Below are 27,690 nucleotides of genomic sequence, written 5' to 3' on the forward strand. Positions count from 1 at the left end.
AGACACTTCTAAAGCACAAAAGGATTTAGAAGATATGGGCATACGTAAAGATTTGCACTTACAGAAAACTGGTACATCTACAAAAATGCCACAAGCAAAGTATACATTGACAAAAGCTGAGAATACAAGATTCTGTGATTGGCTGAAAAATGTAAAGTTTCCTGATGGGTATGCATCTAACATTAGTAGATGTGTGAACACCAATGAGGGTACGATTTCAGGAATGAAAAGTCATGATTTTCATGTACTCTTACAACGATTACTTCCTGTTGCAATTTGTGGATATTTCAATGATAATATATGTACAACATTGACTGAATTGTGTTTATTTTTTAAGGACTTATGTTCACGAACATTGAAGTTAGATGTCTTAAATCAAATGAAGGAAGACATTGTTGTGATTTTATGCAAAATGGAAATGATATTCCACCTGCTTTTTTCGATATAATGGTACATCTAGCTCTTCATTTACCTCGAGAGGTAGAGCTTGTAGGCCCTGTTCAATTTCGTTGGATGTATCCAATTGAAAGGTTTCTTGGTAAATTAAAGCAGTTTATGCGAAACAGAGCACGTCCAGAAGGGTCAATTGCTGAGGGATATTTATCTGTTGAATGTTTGACATTTTGCTCCATGTATCTTCGTGAGATTGAGACAGTATGGAGTTGTGAGGAGCAGAATAGCGATAGGTGCCAGGGGGAAAGGGATGTAGGCTTGTCTATTTTTTCACAACCAGTATGTCCTTTAGGAGCAGCAAAATATGTAAGACTTGATGATACGCATCTCACACGGGCTCGATGGTATGTGCTTAGCAATTGCTCAGAAATTGATTCGTACAAAACGTAAGTGTTTCATTGATTTTTTTTTTCAATTTACATGTTACTTAGCAATAAAATGAAGTGCTTATATGTTTTTATTATGTAGTAAGTGTTATCTGAAGATCCATTGATTTTTCTTTTAAAGAAAATTTTCATGTTACTTGAAAATAAAATGAAGTGTTTTTACGTATTTATAATGTAGTGAGCATTATTTGGACATCCAGGGAGAAGGCATCGTTGACATTGATCATAAGCATGAAGTTGAATTCAAAAATTGGTTCAAAGATCATATATGTGGGAGTAATGCGACAAATGTGTCAAAAGAATTATATAGTCTTGCATGCGGATCTGATGCTTTAGTTGCAGTTTACCAAGGTTGCATTGTTAATGGTGTTAGGTTCCACACAAAAGACCGTGAACATACTCGTCGTACTCAAAATAGCGGTGCTTTGTTTCGGGTGAAGATGGTGGAACAAAAACTAACTATTATGGTGAGTTGAGGAATGTTTTGGAGCTAACCTATATGGGCAATAATCGTGTATACTTATTTGAGTGTGATTGGTGGGACACTAGGGATGCAACAGGAATGCAAAGGGATGAGCATTGTACAAGTGTGAATACATCTCGTACATGGTATCATTCTGACCCATTTATCCTAGCATGCCAAGTTTCACAAGTTTTTTACTTGAATGATACCAAATTGGGCAGTAGTTGGCGAGTAGTGCAACATATGACCCATAGAAACATGTATGATATTCCCACAGACACAGAGAAAGTGCATGAAGAAAATGAAGAAGATAATGGTGATGCGGTATACCAAGAAAGTGAATGCATTGGGGTTAATGCAACTGTTCAACAAAAAAATGATGAAGACTCAACTTTGTTACATAGAGATGGTGTGCCAGCAATAGATTTGAAGGACTTCATACCTGTTGATGATGTATATGTGCAACTTGATGAAAGTATGTTCATCAATGATGACTTTTCTAATGAGGAATGGGATACAGATTCCAATAATGAAGAAGAAACATATAGTGATGATGATGTTTCAAGCTCAGATTAGGAAAAAGATTTATCTAGCAATGATGAATCTATTGGAGATCTTAGGGATGAAGATTAAGTTGAGTTTTCATGCAGGTTAAGTTTTGTTAAATACATAAAGCTTTCATATCTTCTCAGCTATGATATTTTTGAAAAATAAAAATGTTAAAGTTTTACTTGGATGTTAAAACTATTTTGTACACATTTTTGTCATTTACTTTAGTTCACCTTTATATTGGTTTATTCTTTTTATTTCAGGTTAAAATGTCGCATACCTTGGGCTACTGATGATGTTAAGGGGAGATACTTTTCATTGCAAAATTGGTTGTATATCTTCTTAAGGAATTTGTCATTATTTTATTATTATTAGAGAGAGTAGATTTGAATTTAAATTATGTATGTGATATAGAACTTGTGTATTGTTTTTCCTTATTAGTAGTTATTGATCGAGTAGTTGTTATGCCTATATGAGTATTTGTGATTGAAAATTTGTGATGTGTGGAAATATGGTTTATTAAAGTCAGATTATTATGGTAGCAACTTGATTGTCCTTATCATGAGTTCATCTTTTTTGGCCCAATTTAAAACTCCTGTTTATAACATGCAAATAACACCTTGGCTTCTACATCATGGCAATCCATTTGCGTAAATCTAATTCACAAATGGCTAGCGTGTGATCCTTGTAAAAGATCCAGCTGCTTGACCCACTCATACTATGAAACTTCCTGATTTATTTGCAAAATATACTGCATAGTTGTCTGGTATTAAAGCACATTGTTTATGTGTCATTTTACATTTTAACAAGTGCTTGCACTTTTGGAACTCATTGGTGTGTTTGTTTGTTTGGATAGGAGATTGAGAATGAGAAACTTAAGTTGGAACATGTTTAGCTTTCAGAGGAGAATAGTGGGTTATGTGTGTAGAGTAAAAAATTGGCTGAAGAGGCTTTTTTAAGCAAAAGAACTAGCTTCTGCTGTTGTTGTGGAGTTGAACAATTTGGCTGGTGAAGTGTTAAAGCCCTCCAATATTTCGGTTTCGGGTCTTCTAGTCTTCAAAGGCTGTGAGTAGTCTCCCTTTCTTCTCCTTCCTTTTGTGTTTACTTCTATAATTCAATGTTATTGTAAATTATTCCATATAAATCTAAAATTTTAAAGGTGTCATCAGATGCCATTTTCTTGTAAAACCATGAAGAAACCTCACATATTCTAGTTTATTAGGACGCTTGCCTTTTAATTCTATCTTGCTCCTAATTTTCTTACACTTACAAATTAAACATCGCATCCAAATTTCTATTTCTCATTTTTTATTTGCAAAAGTGAAAAAAATTTGCATTCATTCAAACTAATATAGCTATGCTTAAACGTTAACTAATGTCGTGATTAAGTTTCACTCAAAATATATGTGAGTTGCTTTTCATGTATTGTATTTTTCTCTTAGAATTTGAAAGTACACCTGTATTGCAAACCTGTGATATAAAGTAAACCATGAACCTGCCCATAATCTTTCCAACAAAGAATATTCACCCCGCCCTGCCTTCCCTAAATGTAGCATTTTGAATAGTAAAGTTAAAAAACTAGAACCTTCTTGAATTAATCTTTTTGGAGGGAAAAATGAATCATTTAAAAAAAGAAAGAAAATCTGAGTATATTTTTAGCTTTTGAGGTATATTTTTGACCATTTATCATTTTCACTTTATTGTTAAATTCCCAAAGTGGGACTCTCAATTTGGAGAGGGAGTATAAAAATCTGCATAGACCCATTACCTCATCTTTCTAAAAATTAAAATCTTTTTAAGTTAATGCTTGAGATAGTTTTTTTGTGGAAGGGTCAAAGGTAACCCATGTGCTTAATTTTATACACCTTTTGGTTATAACTCTTTATCTTATACTTGTTTTGAAGGTTATGCTGAAAGTACCAGTGGTAGTTTGTCTTGAAGGCACAAACGTGATCAGAAAAGAGCACGACTTCACTCTTTTGTTCAACTTCTAAGTCCAAGGCGTTTACCAGACACTATGTAAAAGAAAAAAAGTTTTTATTTTTATTTTTTATAGAAGAAGAAACTAAACTCAAAGTCTGACACTTCAACTTTGGGGAGTGTCAAAGTTCACATCTTTCCTGGTTGTGTTAAATTGAGGTACTTTTGATGATCTCTCTTCATTTTACCTTCTGGGTATTCCTTTATTTTGGTAAACAAGTTGTGTGTATCTTTGAAAATCAGCAGCTATTTCATGGTTTAGTTGTGGGTCTCTGTGTCTTAGAGTTTCATGGGTTTTGAATGATTTTTGGAGTTTTTGTGTGTTTTGGGTGTAACTGATTGGTGAATTGTAAAAAGGGTCTTAATTTAATTTGAGTTATGGTGTACTTTTTAAAAGGAGACTAGTTTGGAAATACTGAGAAAATTGGATATGGAATTTTAGCGGTTACTTTTCTTTTCTTTTTCTTCTTTGTCTTTTTCCTTGTTGGCTCTTGTTTTGTGTCTTGTTCATTGCAACAAGTTTTAGCTTGATTGCATATCTTCATGAGAAATTCATTATCCTTTGATTAGTATTTGAGTGAATAGATTGGAGCTTTTATTATGTATGTGATATTGAACTTGGGTATTATTTTCCCTTATTAGTAGTTATTGATTGAGCAGTTGTTATGCTTCTATGAGTATTTGTGATTGAAAATTTTTTATGTGCATAGGATTGAGCTTTGTTATTACCCAACAGGTACCATTGTAAAATTCAGAATGTAAATTTTAGAGAAAATTCTCTAAAATTAAAAAAAAAATGTAAAATATTATTAGCGACGACAATATCATCGCTAATATTTTATCATATCATTAGTGACGAAAAACAATATCATCGCTAATATGCAATTTTTAGTGATGACATGTTTGTAGTTACTTATATATCGTTATTTGTGACGACAAACAATATCATCACTAATATGCAATTTTTAGTGATGACATGTTTGTGGTCACTTATATTTTGTTATCTGTGACGACAACAAGCGTCGTCGCTAGTAATGATATATCAATGACCATAAACATATCGTCATTAATAATAATCTATTAGCGACGACAAAAAAATTTGTCACTACTAATGAGATAGTAGCGACGACATTTCGTCTTGGGGTCTTGAGTTATTTATGACGACAACTGTCACTATTAGCGACAACTTTGTTGTCGTTAATAGTATTGTATTTGCGACGACATTAATATCGTCGCTAAAAAACTTTTTTGTAACCAAATTCGTTTAATTAAAGTTAGCGACGACATTTTTCGTCGCCAATATAATTAGCGACGATATTTAAAGCATTAGCGACGACTATATGCCGTCGCTAAAGACCAAATTTCTTGTAGCGGTATGTATGGCAACCTACCATCACTCTATTTAAAATTACATGTTGTTCATGAAATCATAGTCCCATATATGGCCCTTTTTTAGGAGCCACTATCTCATCAAAAAAACTATCTCATAAAAAAAAAAAAAAAAATTCATAAATAGCAATGTATTTGGAATGGTGAGTCCATTGCTATTTGGAATCAAATTTTTTTTTTTTAAAACCTTAAATTGGACATGTGGCGTAAAATTAGACAACAATTGGAATCCAATTTAGATTCTAATTGTATTTTCTCTCAGTTTTGGCTATAATTTTATATATAGACTAGTTGTTGGCTTGTGCGTTGCACAATTTTTTTTTTTTGTATGATTTTTTTGGTAAATATTATGACTGGAGAACATTTTTTTTTTTTTGAAAAAAAGGTTCTTTCATTTTTATGTAGTGATTTTAAAAAATACAATGAAGGGTTTTATGATAAATTTATTTAATTTTATGTAATACATTTATATAAAATAAAACTCATAAAATGCATAAGATATACGTAAAGGTATAATTCATGACTACGCATGAAAGTTATTGTATTTTTTTTTAATTTCTATTAGGTAGATCACATTTCTTAAATAAACTGAATGACCATTTCATCACCCTGTTATGCACGTAATGATTGGAATGTTGTTAGTTAGTACATGATTGCTTAATAAACAATATTGAGTAAAAATTATTTTAACTCTATTTAAGAAATTCTTTTGTGAAATTTTCATTTTCTTGTCCATTTTTTTTTAATTTAATAGATTTAATTTTTCATGTTAGTTTAATTGAATAGTATTGTGTTTATACTTTTTTTTCTTAACTACAATTGATAATTCACAAAATGAGTAAAAAACTTATTGAGTATTGCAAAAGATACAAATATGAACATTAACATAAGCATGAACATGAACATGAAGGGAGATTTCGATTCATTTTCTTGAAGAAAAAATGTACTTACGAAAAATTCTAAACTTTATTAGGTAAAGAAGAATCAAAGTTATAGGTAGCAAAATCACTAAACCAAAAATTTTAGGAGCCTAAGAGGAGCCATTACTCATTTGAAACAATCCAAAATACTCAAGGACTAAAAAAAAAAAAACAAAAAACCATCTACTCCACACTTCCATCGCAACTGCTTTAGCTCAAGGAAAACAATATATATCTTTTTTTTATTTTTTATAATTTAGAAATAATTACAATATGCTGCTAATCCCGCAACTTGAACATTTTTTCCCAGACTCTCGCAATTTGAACATTTTCTCCCTTAAACCCCAAATACTTTGTGTATGGGGAGGTGCCAATTCAAGTACATGACCCTCGACACACACACACACACACACACACACACACACACACATATATATATATATATATCATTTAATAAATATAGAACTTCTCTTTAAAAAATTAATATGTTTATCATAATTATGGGAAATCCTAATGGGTACTTCACTTGAGCATATGTGGAAAAGGTAGTCGCCCAAACAATTGGTAAAGAAGAAAGAAAAAGTTGCTAATCCCTTTGAATATGATTAATTGCTTTGCCTCAATCAGTCACCCAAACAACATACCACTTATTCATACCATAACCACAAATGACAATGCACTATTAGCCATCTGTAATTGCTAATTTGAAAGTACAGATTTCTTTAATAGCTCTACCTTTGTTTCTATTGGCTAATATGTCTTTACTGAATCAAAATCAAACCACAAAAATCATATAAAAATCACCAAATTAGAGTTTAAAATTATAATTAAAATTTTAAAAGAAATCTAGGCACAATTGCACAAAAATTCCATGTAACTAAGTCACACTTCGGAATATTGGACCATTTTTCCTTGGTATAAATAGGGGGGGTTCCAATGGGATGAGGAAGTTAACAATTTTCTCTCCAAAACATTTATTGTAGGAACATAAAAGTTTTCCATTGTAAACTTTCCCGATTAAAGATTATGACTTGCCAACTAATTAAACTAGAATTTTTAGTACCTACAACAATTTCACAATATCAAAAACAAACCCCAATGTATACAGTGTCAAATTTCAGTCTCCTCTTACACCAAATGAGTGTTTAATTTTTCTCGCAAAGTATTGAATAGTAAAGCTTCTGGGTTATAGTCTTAATTAAAACTCTCAATTATGTTGGACTTGGATGACACCTATCAACAACGTATCATTATGAGGTGCAAAAAAAAATTGCAGTGTATACAACGTCTAGTGTGGATGACAAGAAATTTCATCCTATTCCAATTGGTTAGGTTAGTAAGGGACCTATTCCAATTTAATGATCCTGAAATTTTGTATACAAGTAATAATCAAGGAAACTTCCACCTAAAATAAGTCGGACTTTTGTCAAGAGAAAAAATTGATATCTAGACAAATCAAGTTAAGGAATGGAACATATTCTTAATTTCTTGTCTCTATTTGTTCCTTGTACAAGACTTACAATTAATGCTTGACGTATAAAAGTTGAACGTCTTATCTAAATTCCATCCTCTAAAAGCTTGAGAAAAAATTCATTTAAACCAACACAATATATAAATTATAAAGGAATCAAAGAAAAATTGTCAAAAATAACGAAAATTTAATCTATGGTTAAATTCTTATAAGGATGAACACAATAGCAATATCCTTTTTTTTTTTTTAATAAAGATTAAAAAAAAAAATCTATGCTTATTTTGTACGTATGATAAAGTCCTATCACAAAGTTTTTTGAGACTCATGTTGATTAGTGATTAGGAGTTATAAAGGAATAATCATCAATGTGTGTATATATATAAATATATAAGTAGAGATCTGATGCAGGAGTGCATGAGGTCTTGCCAAGTGACGTTCTAATTTTGCATTTAGTATTTTTTTACCTCTTTCATTAAGGTTTTTTTTTTCTTTTTTTAAATTTTTTTATTATTATTATTTTTTTAACTGTTATCCAAAAGTTTATATTAACTTATTTTACTATTATCTCATTAGTCTCTCATTAATTGTCTAAGCTTACATCACACATTTCTCTCTTTTTCATGTCTTTCAACATACCCACTATTTTAATATTTTAAAAAAAGCAAAAAAATAATAATTAAGAATTAATAGTAATAACTAACCAGATAAGGCATTGGAGAGAGATAGAGAGACACAAAAATGTTGTGGATTGTTAAATAAAATGCATTGTTTCACTACAAAATTAAAACACATTGTTTCACTATAAAAAACCTAAAATTGACAAAACATTTGAAAGATAGAGAAAGAGAAATCTGAGGGGCCGCCGCCTCTATCATATTGGCCTCCCACCACAATCAAGACATTGAAACCCCCTATGGGTATTTTTTTTTTCTTTTTAATTAGGGGATAAATATGATTTATGTTTGGGTAATTTGGTTGGATAGTTTTTGTTTTGGGTATGTAAGTAGAGAGAATATTTGGTACGCAATGTAAAGCCATATTCTACCATGGTTTTAAATCATCTATAAGTCATGTGTATACACACTTGCCCACACCATGTTTAAATGTCGCACTATCAATGAATGGAAGATAGTGAGAGAGTTGGACATACTTTTATTTCATAGTATTAAATATGTGAAGACAACACAAATTATTTGATTTTCATGGTCCTGTTACTCTTTTGCATTTATTTTTGGTTTCATGATTTAAAAAAAAAAAAAAAAAAAAAATCTTATCTTGAGAAGGTTATAAATATGCAGTGAAACAACAATTATAAATTGCACATACATAATCATTATAATTATTCAGTTCAAGGAATGAGTAAAAAAAAAAAAAAAATTGGAGGAATATTATAGAATAAAATTTGTTACAAAACGTCTTTCTCTCAGAGACCTCATGCGAGAGTGCATGAGGTCCTGCCAAGTGGTATTCTAATTTTGCATTTAGCTTTTTTTTTACCTCTTTCATTTAGTTTTTTTTTAAAAAAAAAAAAATTAATTGTTACCCAAAATTTCACATTATCTTATTTTATTGTTATCTCATTAATATCTCATTAATTGCCTAAGCTTACACCACACCTTTCGCTATTCTTCATGTTATTTAGCATACTCACTATTTTAGTTTTTTTTTTTTTTTTAAATAAAGACTAATAGTAATAACTAACGAGATAAGACTCTAGAGAGAGATAGAGAGACACAAAAATATTGTGAATTATTAAATAAAATACACTATTTCACTATATATTATCAAAATAAAATACCTGAAACTAACAAAACATTTGAAAGAGAGAGAAAGAGGAATCTGAGGGGTCACCACCTTCGTTATACTGGCCTCCCACTACTATCAAGACACCGAAACCCCTACGGGTAATCCTTTTTTCTTTTTAAATTAGAAGCTTAAATATGATTTAGGTTTAGGTAATTTGGTTAGTTAGTTTTTGTTTTGGGTATAAGTAAAGAGAATATTTGGTGCACAATGTAAAGTCATATTCTATCATGATTTAATTTTAAATCATCTATAAGACACATGCATACACACTTGCTCACACCATGTCTTAATGTTACACTATCGATGAGTGGAAGACAGTCAATGAATTAGGTATACTTTTTTTTTCATAGTATAAAATATGTGAACACAATACAAATTAGTTTATTTTCGTGGTCCCGTTACTCTTTTGTATTTATTTTTGGTTTCATAATTTAAAAAAAATAATAATATTACCTTAAGAAGGTTACAAATATGCAGTGAAGCTACTAAACCAATTTTTAATATCTCAAAATGTACATGTTTCTTTACTCCAATTTAGTTTACTTTTTACTTATAATTTATGTACAATATTATTCAAAATTGTTTTACATAAAATATCGTAAAATTATCCATGTATCTCATGGGCAACTTGCTAGTTGCATAGAATAGGAGGACGTTTGGTTCACAGTGATAACTAATTATACCGTAATATCATATTATTTTAATATTACATTAATATACTCTCAATACAAGAATACAATATTATATTATTTAGGAAAGTGATGAGATTAAGGTAATGTGATATATTATCTTAATGTTAGATTATGATAATGTTAGAAAAAATAAAGTAGACCAAAAATCATAATGTCATATTATCATAATGTGCATCATATCAGGGGCACATTACAGCGAATCAAACGCTCTTTAATCGACTAAAACTAGATGAAGTTATGAGCACCTTGGACCTTTTGGGATTAGAGTGATAAAGGTATTGTTAAACTCTTTAAGGAGCCACCCATTCCTAAAGAAACTTTAAATAACAGCTACTAATTGATTGCCAACAAATCAATCAATATATATATATATATATATATATATAAAACTAAAATAGTGCAACCACGACTAACTTGAATCGGATAAGGATTGAAGTTTCATCATTTTACGAAAATTCTTGCATAAGATAAGGACTTTTTGTCCTTTCCCAAGTACTTAACGACGCCATTCATGAACTTTGGAATAATTTTAATTCGGAATGAGAATTATTTAAGCAAAACAGGAACACAGCTAAAAAATCCAAAATCATTTTTTAAATTGCAAACTTAACAACTGAACAAAACTTCAATTGCTATTGTCTTTCTTGTCTTGAAGCCCACAATTGACGCCCACAAGGTAGAACACAAGACCAAGTGAGAGAGGGAGAGAAGATGAAGATGATGGAGAGCATAGAGTTAATTCTATTTTTTATTTTTCTATTTTTAATAAGAATAATTAATGACTTAGTTACTAATTTTCAGGGAACAATAAATACATGACTATGAGTGTTTTTTTACCCTTAGATCTAATACAAATCAATGGTCCAAAAAATGTATAACTCTTGTAAAATTACACCAGGTGTAACTTTTGTGAAGTTACACCAGGTGTAACTTGAACCCATATATATATATATATATATATATATAAAGCAAAGATCTCATGCAAGATTGCTTGAGCTCCTACCATATGGCACTATAATTTTACACAACCATTTTTTACCTTTTTTTATTAAGATTTTTTTATAGTTACCAAAAATATAATGTTAACTTATTTTTACTATTACCTCATTAATCTCTCATTAATTACCTAAACTTACACCACACATTTATTTGTTCTTCATGTCGCTTACCTTTTTATAAAAAAGAAAAAAAAATCATTCTTCATATCTTTTAGCATACCCGCATTTGAGTATTAAAAACTAAAGAAAAAAATAAATTAAGGACTAATATAACTACCAAATAAGGCATTGGGGAGAGATAGAGAAACAAAAAAAAAAAATGTTGTGGATTGTTAAATGAAATGCACTATGTTAGGGACATATTTATGTAATTGGCTAATCCTTTGATAAAACGCACTTTACTTGTATTTGGGTAGATCTAGGATGAGTTTAGTACTTCAAGAAACAAGTGTTCAAGTTAAGTATTGAAATTATGCAAGTCTAACCAAGAAACAAGTGAAGGAAGTGCTGTTCATTAAAGTTCGACAGAATCCTTTCTATCGAGATTTAACACTGAAGCTCGACACAACCTGTATTTTTCGAGAATTACGAAAATAGACTTTTTTAGATTTGATTATACGCATATCCTTAAGTATTTGTATAAGAATTATTTTAAGGGTTGTTATAAAGTGATGCAAGAATAATACATGTATTGTATGTGACTGGAGCCAGAAATTACCTTAGTTCATCATTCTCTCTAAAGAAACTACTGCGTTTGTACGTCAAGGGTTTTGTGACCAAAGAACTTCCTGATCTTCATTGTTGATGAACTAAAGAACTTTGCAGCCAACAATCTTCCTTAAGTTGGTGAATTAGTCACGTACTAGGATCTGTGCATTATTGGTTAGTCACGTACTAGGATTTGTGCATTGAATAGAGAGATTGCCGCTACTATACAAGTCCAATTAGGTATTAGGGTAAGGGTTCAACCGTAAGTTGGTATTTTGGGATAAGCCAAAGGGTTTGGGAAGATTCCTTATATTTGTAACCACTTGTGATTGATAATAATGGATTCTCAGGAGTGGTGACATTAAATTCACTCGATAGGGTTTTGTCTCAATAGTTTTCCCCATTCGTAAACAAATCTCCTGTGTCAAATTTAATTTCTACTGCATTTAGTTATTTGGTGATTTATTTATGCTAACATGTTATTGCATGTAATTTGACTAATTAATTAATTTGCAAGGGGTTGATTCATTTTTGCCTTATCACATTGTTTCACTATTACCAAAATAAAAGACCTGTGATTGAAAAAACATTTGTAAGAGAAGGAAAAAAGAAGAATCTGAGGGGTCGTAACCATCGTCATACTGGCCTCCCACCACCATTAAGTTGCCGAAACCCCTATGAGTAATTTTTTATTTTATTTTTTGTTGCTTCTTACAATGAACTCAATACTAATAAAATTACGCTATAATATATATACAACATTCTCCAAAACCATCTTACACAAAATATTACAATATTATCTATATCGCACGGACAACTAGTTAGCTAATAATTTCTATAGAATATCCTAGGCATTCCATCTGGGTCAAGGGATTTGATCGGGTTTATCTCAAATAACTCATTTCTAATTTCATCTTCTGTTGGAACTCTGGTGAGTTCTTTATTCTCAAGTTTTGATATACAAGGGTCAATTAAATCCTCTAGCATCGAAGCTTGAGGTGAAGAGGTACTAAACACCTTTTGGAATTTACATGTATAATAGTCCACAAATCTCCTCCCTGTTTGGCAATCTGGTCTCATTCCTTCTCTCTAACTCTCTCTAATTTATGTTAGGTTGTTCCTTCTCTTTTGGATTAGAGTAAAAAGATAGAAGAACTTGGAATTTCAATCCTTTTCTTGTATCCATAATTCTCTTGACTTCTGCTTCCAGCACAACTCCTCGTTTTCCAGCCAATTATCTAATTCTAGGCTGTGCTGCTTTATTTTCTCCATCTCTTCAGTGGGATCCTTGCTTTGCAAAACTTCAATATCATTCTCAAAGCTCCACGATTCTTGTTCTCTCTCTCTCTCTCTTTTTTAAGGGAACCACGATTCTTGTTCTGGTGTACCCAAAATGGTTCTATACCACCTCTTTAGGTTATACTTAGCTTGCTGAATTTCTCTAGCCAGTTTAAAACAATGAGACCCATTCATTACTGGCTTGATCTTTAGTCCACACGGCCTCAAACCAAGAGGCATGTTCCTACTACCTTGCTTTAAATGAGTTTTCAAGAGATTGGGAATGCGACTTGACATAGAAACCACCAAGTGCTTATGGAGGGACATATGTGTGAATGTCCCTCCATAAGACTTCTGAACTCCAACCAAGTGATTAATTTTAATTATAATAAAAAAATTTGGAGTATTAAAATTAGGGTGTGGTCAATGTGTACTCTTAGGATATATATTAATTATCTATTTTAAAAAAAAAATTATGACAAGTTGAAAAAATTGTCAAAAAAATTAGTCATTTTTTTTTTTTCATAAAAAGTTTTTTAAAATAATTTTACTAAGGACATATGTTAGTAAATCCCTTAAAATTATAATCAAAGATTGACATTTTTTTTTTTTTGCTAGGTAATTATGGGAGATAGAAACTCCGAGCTCATAGATACACATGGTACCGGGTACCACTAGGTTACAAGACCCGATGGTGATTGATATGTGCTAAATATAATATAACATATTGATATATAAAATATATGTTAGTGTGACTGCCACCCCATAATTACATAAGAATCCATCATCATCATTATTTTTAATTATCTCGCTTTACTTCAACCTCGATTGATTTTTCTTTCACCATTGACCTATCTCCTTAGAGCACTAAGGTAATTTATATAAAGTATTCATCAAAAAGCAAAGCACGAAGGAAAAATTAAAATGAAAAAGCATGTATGTTTGGATTGAAATGAAAAATTAAAATTATTTCACTATTTAATTTATTTTTCCTATTATTTATAGGTCTTAATATACTTTTTGATACTATTTATGATTCCACTATAATATTTCAACTATTTTATTTACAATATTTTTAACAATAATTTTTTAATTTTAACAAAATAACCGGTATTCAACACCCTGAGGGACATTGTTGAAGTATCTATGGAAGACATAAAAGGCCAAAATGGCCAAATAGCCATAAAATTGTAAGTATATAGTTAGTAGGCTTAGTTTGCAAACATTATAATTTTTTAGCATCTCGATAAATCGAGTCTTAGAAACTCGATTTTTATCCTCTGATCTGGCACTATGTTCCTAGTTGGAAATCGAGTCTCTAAGACTCGATTTACAAACCAAAAACCTTCCAACTCTCAGGCCTCTCTTGTGCAAGCCTAGATACACAAATTTTTTTTTTTTTAAGAAATCCAAAAACACAAAGACAAAGAATCAGATCTGCCCAGAACATATCAAGAACCCAGAAAAAAAAAAAAAAAAAAAAACAGAAAGAGAAAGAGAGAAGAACCCAGAACAGAAGAACCTGGATCGGTCGGAGAAGAACCCAGGCCGCACGACGGACCGCGCTGCCTGGCCTGGGTCGCGCACCGGCGCGCTCGGCCTGGCCTGGGTTCTTCTCCATCTCTTTCTGGATTTTTTTTTTTTTTTTTTTTTTCCCTATAGGTTCTTCTGGATCTGGCACGCGCGACCCAGGCCAAGCCGCGAGCGCCGGTGCGGGACCCAGGCCAGGCAGCGCGGTCCGCCATGCGGCCTGGGTTCTTCTCCATCTGTTTCTGGTTTTTTTTTTTTTTTTTTTTTTTTTTTTTTTTTTTTTTCTGGATCTGGGTTCTGTTGGGTTATATAAGATTTGAAAATCGAGTCTTAGAGACTCGATTTTCGTCTAACCACGTGGAAAATAATCCCACATCGAAAATAATTAGACTATAAAAATTGAGACTTTTAGACTCGAGATGCTAGAAAATTATAATGTTTGCAAACTAAACCTACTAACTATATACTTACAATTTTATGGCTATTTGGCCATTTTGACTGACATAAACGCTTAAAAAGGACAAAATATAAGCTCCACCTTTTACGTTTCGTTTATTCTTTTGTGCTTGTTATTGCCTTGCCTTTAATAATTTTCCTTCCTTAACTATAAAAAAAAGTACAAACCCTCATTCCCAGACATCTCTCACTCACTCTCTCAGAGAGTACTTACTCACGGTCATGGAGGTCCAAAAAAGCAACACAGACCATGTACTTACAATTTTATGGCTATTTGGCCATTTTGGCCAACATAAAAGCTTAAAAAGAACAAAATATAGGCTCCACCTTTTACGTTTCGTTTGTTCTTTTGTGCTTATTATTGCCTTGCCTTTAATAATTTTCCTTCCTTAACTATAAAAAAAAGTACAAACCCTCATTCCCAGACATCTCTCTCACTCACTCTCTCAGAGAGTACTTACTCACGGTCATGGAGGTCCAAAAAAGCAACACAGACCATGTAGTCCTCAATATAGAACACCCAGATCCCAAGCTCAAACAATCACCCCAGAGAGACTCCAATGATGATCCACAGATGACGATGATGAAGAGTGGTATGAAAAGGAAGAAGAAAACGAAGAAGATGATGAAGCACAAGGAAAGTACAGAAAGAAAAGGAAAAGGAAGATAAATAAGAGAGCTGTGATTGAATGGGCATTGTTTCTCATTATAATGACTTGTTTGGTATGTTCTCTCACACAACCTTCTCTTAAATATGAGAAAAAGTGGGGTTTAGAGATATGGAAATGGTGCTTAATGGTCATGGTGGTATTCTGTGGTCGCCTTTTCTCTGGTTGGGTAGTGGGGTTTATTGTATTTCTCATTGAAAGAAACTTCATGCTTAGAGAAAAAGTACTATACTTTGTCTATGGTTTGCGTAAGAGTTTCCAAAACTGTGTTTGGCTTGGCCTTGTCTTAATAGCATGGATGATCATGCTCCCTAATTTTCACAAACAAAACAAGTTCCTCATGAAGGTGTTTCGAACTCTTATAGCGGTTCTCATTGCGGCAACAATATGGTTGTTAAAGATAGTATTTGTGAAAGTCCTAGCTTCATCTTTTCATGTTGCTACATTCTTTGATCGAATGAAAGAGAGTGTGTTTAATCACTATATATTGGAAACTCTATCTGGGCCTCCATTGGATGAGGAAGAGAGGGACTTGCCTCGTCGAAGATTACAGGCGTCGAAGACATTGCCGGCGAGGCTGAGGGATCAGACGTATCCATTCACAAGGTCGAAGAAGTATGGGTCGAGGAGGATTGATATGGAGAGACTGAGGAAGCTTAGCTCGGAGGCTAGGCCATCGGCTTGGAGTGTGAAGAGGTTGGTGAGTTATGTGAGGTCCTCGGGTTTGTCTACTATTTCAAGGACTGTTGATGATTTTGGCAAGGCTGAGTCTGAGATTAATAGTGAATGGGAGGCTAGGAATTGTGCTCAGAGAGTATTCAAGAACGTTGCAAAGTCTGATGCCAAGTGAGTTTTCTCACTCTCTAGTTATAAATTTTTTTATTTTTTATTTTTTTTAATTTTAATTTTTGGTGTCTCAGGGCCGTTTGGTTGAACAATATTTTTTGTCGCCTAAAGAATAAAATCCAAACCATAAAATAATTTTCCAAATATCATATTTTGGGTAGTTTTTTATTATTGATATTAATATGAATCATGAAATGGACTCTCTTGTCTTCAAGTGAAGTTCCTTTATCGATGTTGTGAGGCTCAGGAAATGAGTCCAAATCTTCCATCTCACTTTTTTTACTTCATTTTATATTCTACTAATAAAAATTTGACATATATTCACCTAATTAATTAAATATTACTATTAATTAATAACTGAAGTATTAATAAGTTAATAATTATAGTATTTAATTGATTAGACGAACACGTGGTAAGACTTTATTGGTGAAGTATAAAATAGAATAGGAAAAGTGAGACAGAAGATTTGGAATCAAAAAACCACCGGATCCCTACCTTTCTCTAGCCATCATTCTTCTTTTTTTCTTCTCTCTTATTATTTTTATAGCTATCATTCATTACATGCTGGTGGTTGATCGTGCTATTACATACGCATCATATTACCTGTCCATCCCCCACTTGTGGTTCACATGATTCTCATCTGACAAATATGCAAAGATGGTGGTTACTCTTTTATTTATTTATTTTTTTGTTAATGACACGTTACTCATATTACTACATGGCCCAAGAATGAAGAAAATGATTGCTAGAGAACATTCTTTTATTTAAAGAATAATACTAATGAGTGTTTTTAATATATTGGTTAATAATTTATTTTAGAAAAATTTTTACTCAATTTTTATAAGAAATAATAAAAAAAAGCTTATAAAACATTAATTATTTTTTTATTTTCTTGTTTAAATACTGTTTTTTTTTTTAAAAATGGAAATACTGTTATTCCTTGACTAGGTAAGATTCAAATCTAGTTCCACTCCAACCAGTCCCTACTCCCTACACCTCTTTTGAATTCTTTGCCAGAGTACTCTGTAGGGGCTTCTTGTACACTCAACCTGCTCTAGTATTGGTTTTCATTAAGATAATAAAATTGAAAATACCAACCGATTTTTGGCTTTCTCAATAACAATTTGATGGGATATTTCATTGGTGGTGGTCACTGTTCATGAACTCATGTCAGTAAGGGCCCATGGAATTTTTCTTTTTGGTCTTGAGGAAAATGATTGTTTTATAGATTTTACTAATGTTATACCATTTTAAAATTTTTTTTTATTAAAATAATATACTATCGTTTATCGTATATCCTTAGAGTACATTAACAGGACCGTTGTTCTATTTATTTAATGCACTAGCTGGAAGAGTTGAGATCTTTATTGGTCCCGATTGATGGCACCTGTATCTACATGTTCTCCAGTGTCTACATCGGCTACATGGTACTTAGGTGTACTTAGTACCACTGTCATTTTGTCAACATTGTGCTAGCTAGCAATATTTTTCACGTGCTTGAGTAAATGAGATTTGCCCTTTGCAATGCAATGGACCACATGGTCCACTTAAGCATGCATTCAGTATTCACGGCTGCCCTTTAACAATTTAACAGTATCTTCTGTCCCCATTGTGGAAGATCTTCCTCCACTGACCGGTGACCACTGATCCTCTTCCATTATGGTTGCCTACTTTTTACAAGTGAGAGCCAAGTCACTTTTGTTGGAGCCAAAGAAACAAAAATAAAGAGAGCCAGCCCACTTTGAATGGCTGAGCAGTCTTTAATCAATATATTCACACAACATATAGGGTTTTAATTCACTCCATGGAAAATGTACAATCATTGTATAATTGAAATGCAATATGGCTAATTTTGTGAAACTATGTTGATTATTTTGTTCTTTATTTTTAATATCTTCATTCATTGTTAAATGGTTCCTCTTTCTTTTTTTAAATGAGTTAAAATGTTGGATGTTTAAAAAAAGAAAATTCCAATTCAGTACACTGTCAATCTGGAGTCAACAATTTAGTCGACGGTCCTTTTCTCGTTAAACTTTGAAACTACTCGAATTAGTGCACCACCAGCAGCAATTAAAAATTTAACTGGACCCCTGAAATTTTTCAGCAGTTAGAAAGGATGCACACCATGTAATGCAGTACTTTTTTATTAGTTCAAATGATAAGTGATAAGCCTGGATAACATGTTGTGCACTTCTCTGATTGTATAATCTAATGCTTAATTAAACCCACAAAAGCCACATAGAAAAGAAAATTGTGTTCTTACAGTTGGGTGGTTTTGTAACTTAACAGTAGCTTTTCAAAAATTTTGAGACTGGTTATGATTTGATTGAGAGCAACAGAGAGAGAGAGAGATTCGTGGCATAATCTAACAGTACTTCCTTTCCAATATATAGTGCTGGTCATTTCGAAACCTTAGAATGTCTTGGCTTTTGGAATCCTTATATTGAGTTTCAATTTTCAGAAAGAGACTCATGTTGAAACTTATATGCCTTTTGATTAAATAACTGCCTAATGTTTGAAGCTTGTGTAATTCTCTTTCCATGTGACCTCATGTTGAAGATATGAACGTCTACCTTGATCTTTTCTATTCTTTCCTTAGATAATAACTTGTATAGAGACGTTTGAATGCTGATCTGGAGAGGCAGAGAAATGTTCCAAGTTTAATATTATTGTTTGTGAAAACATGGGGAAAAAAAAAAAAAAAAAATCCCTTCCCTTGTGTAAGTATTAATTACGTTCTACAATGTTTATGCTACAATTCAGTTCAGTAATTCTCCTTTTTGCATGTTTATTCATCAGTTTTTCTTTTCTATTACAGATATATAGACGAGGAAGATTTACTAAAGTTTTTGAAGAGTGAGGAGGTTCACACTATATTTCCTCTCTTTGAAGGAGCATTGGAAACTGGAAGAATCACAAAATCTTCATTCAGAAACTGGGTGGTAAGCTTCAAAATAATAATCCTGACATATATCAAGTTGACACTTTTTCCAATATATAATATTTATCAACATGTGTTTGCTTGCCCTGCTGGCTCTTTTGTTTACCTAGTGAAGACAACCATAGCTTCGAATTACGATCTGCTCCTATATTAGATTAGACATTAGAGAACATGGATGGACCAATGCAATTTAAACTTGGTTGTACTACAGAAGTAGCCACAATATTTTGTGGTTTATTGTTTAAGTGTTATACCCGCGATTTTAATGTTTCAATCTAGTATTTGCTCTAAAACCACTACAATGCAAATTTAGCTTTATTTATTAACTATGGCTTTTTAAGAAAATGAAAGAATTCTAATTGCTTTTTTTTACCATACATTTGTTTTTCTAGCTAGGAAGAAGAAATTACTCTTGAAATATTTTGCTAAGCATTTGACTTTGTCAGGTCCATGCCTATGTTGAGCGTAAAGCTTTAGCTCATTCCCTGAATGATACCAAGACGGCTGTCCAGCAACTTCACAAGTTGGCAAGCACGATTGTGACTGTAATTATAACTGTGGTGTCCCTTCTGGTAATGGGTTTGGCCACAACTAAGGTGATCTTTGTAGTTACATCTCAGCTACTGCTTGTGGGGTTCATGTTCCAAAACATGTGCAAAACTATGTTTGAGTCCATCATTTTTGTGTTTGTGATGCACCCTTTTGACGTTGGTGATCGATGTGTGGTTGATGGCATACAGGTAAAAAAATAATTAGAAAGTATACTTTATTGTGAAAATGGAATGCGACTAATACTATTTATTATCATTATTATCACTATGATTAATATTTTCTATGCAGATGATTGTTGAAGAGATGAATATATTGACAACAGTCTTCCTACGGTATGATAATGAGAAAATATATTACCCAAACTCTGTTCTTCTTACGAAGCCAATTAGCAATTTCAGAAGAAGTCCGGATATGGCCGATGTTATTGACTTCACCATTGATGTGTCTACTCATATAGATGATATTAATGCCCTGAAGAAGGCTATAAGTGTAAGTGATTTATTGCGTCTACCTTCACCAAATTGTTTTCTGCAGTCACAAGTGCCTTGCTAAGTAAGGGGAAAAAATCACAAAAGTTACAAACTAGGCTAAAGGATATCAAAATGTGTTACAAATGAACAAAAAATAAAATAAAGTAAAATAAAAACCCAAACTTCTATAAAAAATTTAGAGAAGTGAAAAATTCTGAAGCTTGAACTATAACAACTACCTATTTTTACATGTGCTGATATTCAAGTTCATTGAGTTTATTTGGCCCTTGAGAATGCTGAGTGCTTAGTCTTTTCAATATATATTTATTGTTCATAATCATAGTGTTTACAAGAGTGATTTATCTGTGTGAAAAATGTTATTATTGGATGCAGATACCTTGAAAGTAAGCCAAAGCATTGGAGCCCGAAACATGCTGTGATAGTGAGGGAGATTGAGAATGTAGACAAGATGAAGATGGCTCTTTGTGTTCAACACACCATGAACCATCAAAATTATGGGGAAAAGAACAGTCGAAGATCAGATCTAGTCTTGGAATTGAAAAAGATTTTTGAAAACCTTGGCATAAAATACAACTTTCTTCCTCAAGAGGTACATGTCACACGATTCAGCGTGACCAATGGGGGAATGGCAATTCCATCTTGAACATATGCTCAAGTCAGTGTTCTCTTGTATCTCTCTCCCTCTCTCTCTCTCTACTGAGAATCATAGATGGGTTTGTATTTTGATTGATTCACTAGTTTTTTCACTCCCACCACCAACTTGCTAAAAGAAGATATAAAGGTATTTGTGCAGTGTTGTCGTGTGGATTTTCGATGAGAAATGATTCATTATAAATGTGACATTGTTCTCTAATTGCAAGAGTCAGGCTTAGGTTCAGTGTCCAATAGCGCTGGACTCATTGAGATGATGACATGTGTCTACTTTTAAACATATGTTACCATCTGACTCAAAATGCATTGGACTTGAACCAAGTCCTAATTGCAATATTTTGAAAATTTCACACTTTGACTGACATATGTTGCGCTTGACATTTGCCATTAATTGCGTGATATGTATGTTAAGAATGTATCATGTTTTGTCTTGGAATGAAACTTAAATGCAGCCTTTAACTTGTTTTTTTTTTTTTTTTGAGATAAACTGATAGAATTTTATTTGATATTGTAAGACACGTATACAATAAGGATCCTGGGCCATTACATAACTTTCCCCACAAACATATCAACAGCAAAAAGACTACAAAAAAGGAAAATCTCCTTAGTGGCTCCCCTGTTTCCCACTACTACAAACAGGGGGTGACATACATACATTCATGCCGAAACTATGTGTCCCGCCACATCTTGAGTAGCAGACAGATTTTTGTAAGTCTCTAATGTCGCTAATGCTCTGTCCATGATTGCCTTGGGGTGTGCCTGAGTTTTCTCAAAATATACCTTGTTTCTTGCATTCCAAATTGCCCACGACAGGGTCGCCCATATCTCCATCTCTTCCTTTGGCAGTTTCGTCCCCAACATCTGAAACAAGTGGAAAAAATCCTGAACCTCATTGCTACACTTTTGCACCCTTCCTCTCACCATTGCCCATACATTTCTAGCAAAGGGGCACTCCCACAACAAGTGAGCACATGTTTCTGCATGTTGACAACACAGCTCACACCTCGGATCCACCTGTACCTTCCTTCGCCTAAGATTTTCCCGTGTAGGTAATATGTTTGAGCACGCCCTCCACATGAAGGATTTCACCTTTGGTGGAACGTTCATTGCCCAAATCATCTTCCACCACTTTCTATCTTCTTGTGCCCGTGAGTGCTCAATTTCTGTTTGTTGGCGAAGTCGCATTGCCACCTTGTACGCTGATTTCACCGTGAATTCATGCTTGCTATTTTCCTTCCAAATAAGGCTGTCCCTGGACCGGTTACGACAAAGAGGGATTGCCAGGATATTCAGTCTAGTCATTGGTGCAAACTTTTCCTCAATCTTCCTTTCATCCCACTGCCAGGTATCTCTGTTAATAAGGTCAGCCACTCTTAGCGTGTAGTCCACCTCCCCATCGAAGACAGGTCTGTGTGGCAGCCAGTTTGATGATGCAACCCGAATCTGGCTTCCATCCCCCACTCTCCACCTTGAACCCCTTACGATAACTTCTCTAGCAGCAATTAGGCTCCTCCAAACAAAGGATGGTTTATGGCCCAATTTAGCGTCCATGAATGAGCAGTTCGGAAAATACCTTGCCTTATAGACACGGTAAAATAGGGAATGCGTGTGGTGCAGCAAACGCCATGCTTGCTTAGCTAGCATAGCTAAATTAAACGCATGTATATCACGGAACCCCATACCTCCCTTTTCTTTTTGTGTACATAGCTTCTTCCAATTTACCCAGTGTATTTTCCTTTCATCCTTTGTTTGTCCCCAATAATATTTTGCCAAAATTGAATTTATTGAGTCCCCCACTGTCTTTGGAATCTTGAACATGCTCATTGTGTAGGTTGGAATGGCTTGAGCAATTGTCTTGATCAAAACCTCCCTTCCGGCTTTTGAGATGAATTTTTCCTTCCACCCCATAACCCTCTTGGTTATTCGTTCCTGCAGCTCTTTGAACGTAGCTACCTTTGATTGTCCCCCCACCATTGGTAGCCCAAGATACTTCTCACAATCATTCATAATCCTTGCACCCAACATATTCTTTATAGCATCCTTCACCTCCGGTTTAGTATTTTTGCTAAAAAATAAGGATGTCTTCTGCCTATTAATTGCTTGCCCTGAGGCTGCCTCATATCTCCCCAATATGTCTAGGAGGCGCTGACACTACTCCATTGATGCTTCACAGAATAGCAAGCAGTCATCTGCAAAGAGAAGATGAGATACACATACCCCACCTGTACAAGTTAACACTCCATGTATATGTCTGGTTTCTGATGCCTTCCTCATCATTCCTGATAACCCTTCTGCACACAATAGGAATAAGTATGGTGAGAGCGGATCTCCTTGCTTTATACCCCTTGATGGTTGAACAAAACCCTTCGGTTCCCCATTAATCAAAATTGAGTATGTGGCTGTCCTCACTGTTTCCATGGCCAATTCCACCCACCTTTCATCAAATCCCAACCTAACCATCATTTGACGAAGAAAGCTCCACTCCACCCTGTCATATGCTTTACTGATGTCTAGCTTGACCGCCATCTGTCCCTTTTTTCCAGTTCTTTTATTTCGCATCCTGTGTAAGATCTCAAAAGCTACAGATGTATTATCAATAATTTGTCTTCCAGGCACAAAGGCACTTTGATTGTCAGATATTACATTAGGCAAAATAAATTTTAGTCTATTTGCCATGATCTTTGAGACAATCCTAGATATTACATTTTCCAAACTTATAGGACGAAAATCAGCCATATACAAGGGTTCATTCTTTTTTGGGATAAGCACAATGTGGGTATAATTCATTTTCCTCAACAAGTGACCCGAATGTAAAACAGACAACACTGCATTTGAAACATCACCCCCCACCACATGCCAAAATTTTTGGAAGAAGAAAGGGGACATACCATCGGGTCCAGGGGACTTTGACGGGTGCATCTGAAATAGTGCTTTCTTTACCTCTTCAGCTGTATAAGGTTGAAGCAATTGCTGGTTCATCAATGGTGTGACCACCCTATCCACATTCTCCACCACGGGTTCAATTGTGGTTGTGTTTGATGTTGTGAAAAGTTCCTGGAAATAGTCCTCAGCCACTCTTGCTATACCCTCATCAGTTTCATGCCACTGCCCCCCTCCATCAAAAACTCCAACAATATTATTTTTTCGCCTTCTTAGGTTAGCTCTTTGATGAAAGAACTTAGTGTTTTTGTCCCCCGCCTTCAACCATATGGATCTTGATCTTTGGCGCCAATGCAATTCCTCATTGTATAGCATGGAATTTATCTCCTCCTTCACTCTTCGAATCTCATGCCAATTTTCATTCCCATTGCTCCTTGTAAGCTCTTGTAATAATTGATGTTTCTCCCTTATTAAGCTTGTGGAGTAGCCAAATGTACTTTTGCTCCACTCCACCAATACCCTTCGGCAATGCTTTATTTTCTCAAACAAGATATACATGGGGCTACCCATGGCTTGCATATTTGTCCAAGCTTGTTGTACTATCTCCTCACACTGTGGATGTGTCACCCACTTTTCTTCAAAGCGCTTCGGGATCCTCCTCTTCCTCCCTGTGTGTCTCTCTACTTGGGTATTGAGCAAGATTGGTACATGGTCTGAGTATGAGGAGGTGAGGTGTGTTACCTTGCTATGAGGAAACAATTCACGCCACTCCAATGTTGCACATGCTCGGTCTAGCCTTTCTTGGACAAATGCTTCTCCTTGGCGTCCATTTTCCCATGTGAACATATTTCCTGTAAAACCCATATCAATTAAACCACAATCTTTTGAGCAACCGCTTGCTTGTAAATTTCTAAATTATATAGAAAGTTAAACCGCTCTAATTGTTCCTGCGATTAGTCTCCATTAACAATTCAAGGCTAATATGATATTTTACACATGTATCTTGACTGAATTTGAAGTGCTTAATTGTTTTGTATGGAAGCGAGTGGAGGACTTGAGGGGATAGTAGTGAAAGTAATTTGAGCAATTATCTTCCCTTGTAAATTCATTTTGTAATTCCTCCAAAATTTGGAGGAATCAAAGGAAATGAAATATTTTTTTAAAAATTACATTTTAAACCCTATAATTTAGGAGTGTAACAAATTAAACCTTGTAGTTTCAAAATTAACAAATTAAACCATTGAAGTTTCAAAAATTAATAAATTAAATTTTAAAGTAACAAATTAAACTATGAGGTTCCAAAAAGTAATTTCTTCCCTAATCCAACAAAATCATAAGCACCTCTCAATCCCCCAACACCATTGTAAACACTCAATTTTGCACTCATGATTTAATTAGGGAGAATGACTTAAATGACTATCCATGTACCCAAAAATCATGATTGCATTACATGCATCAATTTGTTCTTGTATTACATGCATCAATTTGTCTTTGCATTACATGCATTAATTCATTCATTGCATATCATAAAAATGATCTTGAGATTCTAAAGGTCATAATGGTGTGCCCGGTTTCCAAATCGGACCATCGGATCGAAAGATATCGCATCATTAAGTTGCATGGTCAACATGCATTGTGTCTAGGTAGAGTCGACCACACATGATCAATTTAAATTAATTCTGATTGGTTAAGCAATTAAAATTAATTAAATAATTTTGTAATTGGTTGATAATTAGTGTTTAAAATAGGGATGCATGTATAGGAATAAAAGGGATGATTGAATTACAATAAAATTGTTGATAATCTAAACTTTATCAAGATTTATTTTAAGGTATTTATCTACAAGATAATTGTTCTTGAAAAAGTTTGAATTATCTAGAAAAGAGATAAAAAAATCATAGAATTTCCCCCATTCGGCACAATTATGAAAACACGTCTAGGTGTGGGGACCAGATCAAAAACCCTAGAAGGAGAGTCCAAAACGCACCTAAACACAGAAGAACGTTCGGTGTCCAAGAGCCCATTCGACACTTTTGGAGTGCCAAACGGCACTTTAAAAGGGCTGAATTTCCCCCTTTTGGGCTTTGGTCCAATGCTTTTTGGCTGACGATAAGGCACACCCTATTTGAACTTTTCGCAAAAGGATGAGTCCCAATTCGCATTCTACACATCAGAGCTAATTTTTAGAGTCTTCTAAACTCTATAAATAGAGGCTGGGTCTCATAATTCAACACCTTTTTTTTACACTCTGAGAGGCATACGTTTTGAGGCTTTCAAATTGCTGATATTTGCTGATCCTCTTTGAGATTTGCTGCTTAAATTAAGGTTTTTAGGTTTCAAAGATAATGGAATAAATTTCTTTGAACCCTAAAACACCCTCTCAAAAACAAGGAGTACTCATGCAAGAGATTGTTTTCAATCACCCTATTCTTTTTATGATTCTTGTTTATGATGATGAATGTTTTCCTTTATCCATTACATGAATTGTTAATCATTGTCTGGTTAAAGCATGATCTGGATTTTGTTTATGTAATCGTCATGATCTCTTTCTTAATTCCAATAATTTGCATATGATCAACACTCTTTCTTGAAATTAAAAACAAATCTACATCTTTCTTAGATGTAAATCTGAATTTTTCTCAATCAAAATTAGATCTGCATCTTTCTTTTTATGAATTTTTAACATATGTAGATTTTGAAGCAAAGAAAAAGATTAAACATGATTGTGTTTGTATTTGTTTTAGTTAATTCATGTTGCATAAATTTATGTTATGTGTGAAACTCTTTTCTTAAACAATCTTTTCCATATTTTATAAAAATATATAATAAAAAAACATATATGATTTTTCAGTTATCAAAAAACCATTTTTTTACTATCACAAAATAGATATGATCTTTTACAAACTATTTTTTTTTTTTTTTTTAGTTCTTAAAAACAGATCTGATATTTTTCAAATTAGAGGAGTTTATTTTATGTAATAAACACAGATCTGAATTTTTTATCTCCAAAAACCATATTTTTTTACATGCTACAAAACAGATTTGGTATATTGACAAATCAAATTATTTTACCAACCAAAACTAATATGATTCTTTTTCAAAAGAAGGGACTTCATTCATAGATAAACTTATGTGATTTAGTTTTTGTCTCACATGTTCAACATATTATTCATAGCATGCATAAAGAGGGTACATAGGTCACAACAGTCTAGAAGACCAGACTTTATCTGGGTAGAATGGGTGCTTAACACCTTCCCATTCCGTAACTTAGCCTCCGGATTTAGGTCTTTGGATAAGTAGATATAGTCTTGTCTTTATTTTATTTTGGGTAGAACGTAACTAGGACAAAAAGCCATGTAATTATTTGGTAGCTTGTAACTAGGACCCAAAGACATGTAATTTTTCAAATTTTCAATTATGTAATTTTTTATTCAATCAATGAAGAGAACAATTCAGTCATGTATTTTTTTTTCTTTTTTTTTGTATAAAAAGAAAAATAAGTGGCGACTTCACACCACTTACCCAAAAAAGAGAAGTGCCCTAAAAAGCACTCCAAAAATCTCTCTTTTTTGAGAGGCAACT

General features: G+C 33.3%; 1 long non-coding RNA gene and 1 pseudogene across 2 annotated transcripts; both read left to right on the forward strand.

Annotated features, from left to right (window-relative positions):
* Positions 1-2,820: 2,820 nt before the first annotated feature.
* Positions 2,821-4,290, forward strand: LOC115987447. The gene is made up of 2 exons (XR_004091093.1): positions 2,821-2,916; positions 3,756-4,290. It is a non-coding gene; the product is annotated as an uncharacterized LOC115987447 (long non-coding RNA).
* An 11,182-nt stretch (positions 4,291-15,472) lies between these two features.
* LOC115987435 lies at positions 15,473-21,056 on the forward strand (annotated as a pseudogene). The gene is made up of 5 exons (XR_004091085.1): positions 15,473-16,593; positions 19,412-19,535; positions 19,981-20,274; positions 20,375-20,575; positions 20,950-21,056. The product of XR_004091085.1 is annotated as a mechanosensitive ion channel protein 10-like (transcript).
* Positions 21,057-27,690: the final 6,634 nt, after the last annotated feature.

Source organism: Quercus lobata, chromosome 4 (assembly GCF_001633185.2).
Source record: "Quercus lobata isolate SW786 chromosome 4, ValleyOak3.0 Primary Assembly, whole genome shotgun sequence".
Classification (NCBI taxonomy): Eukaryota; Viridiplantae; Streptophyta; class Magnoliopsida; order Fagales; family Fagaceae; genus Quercus; species Quercus lobata.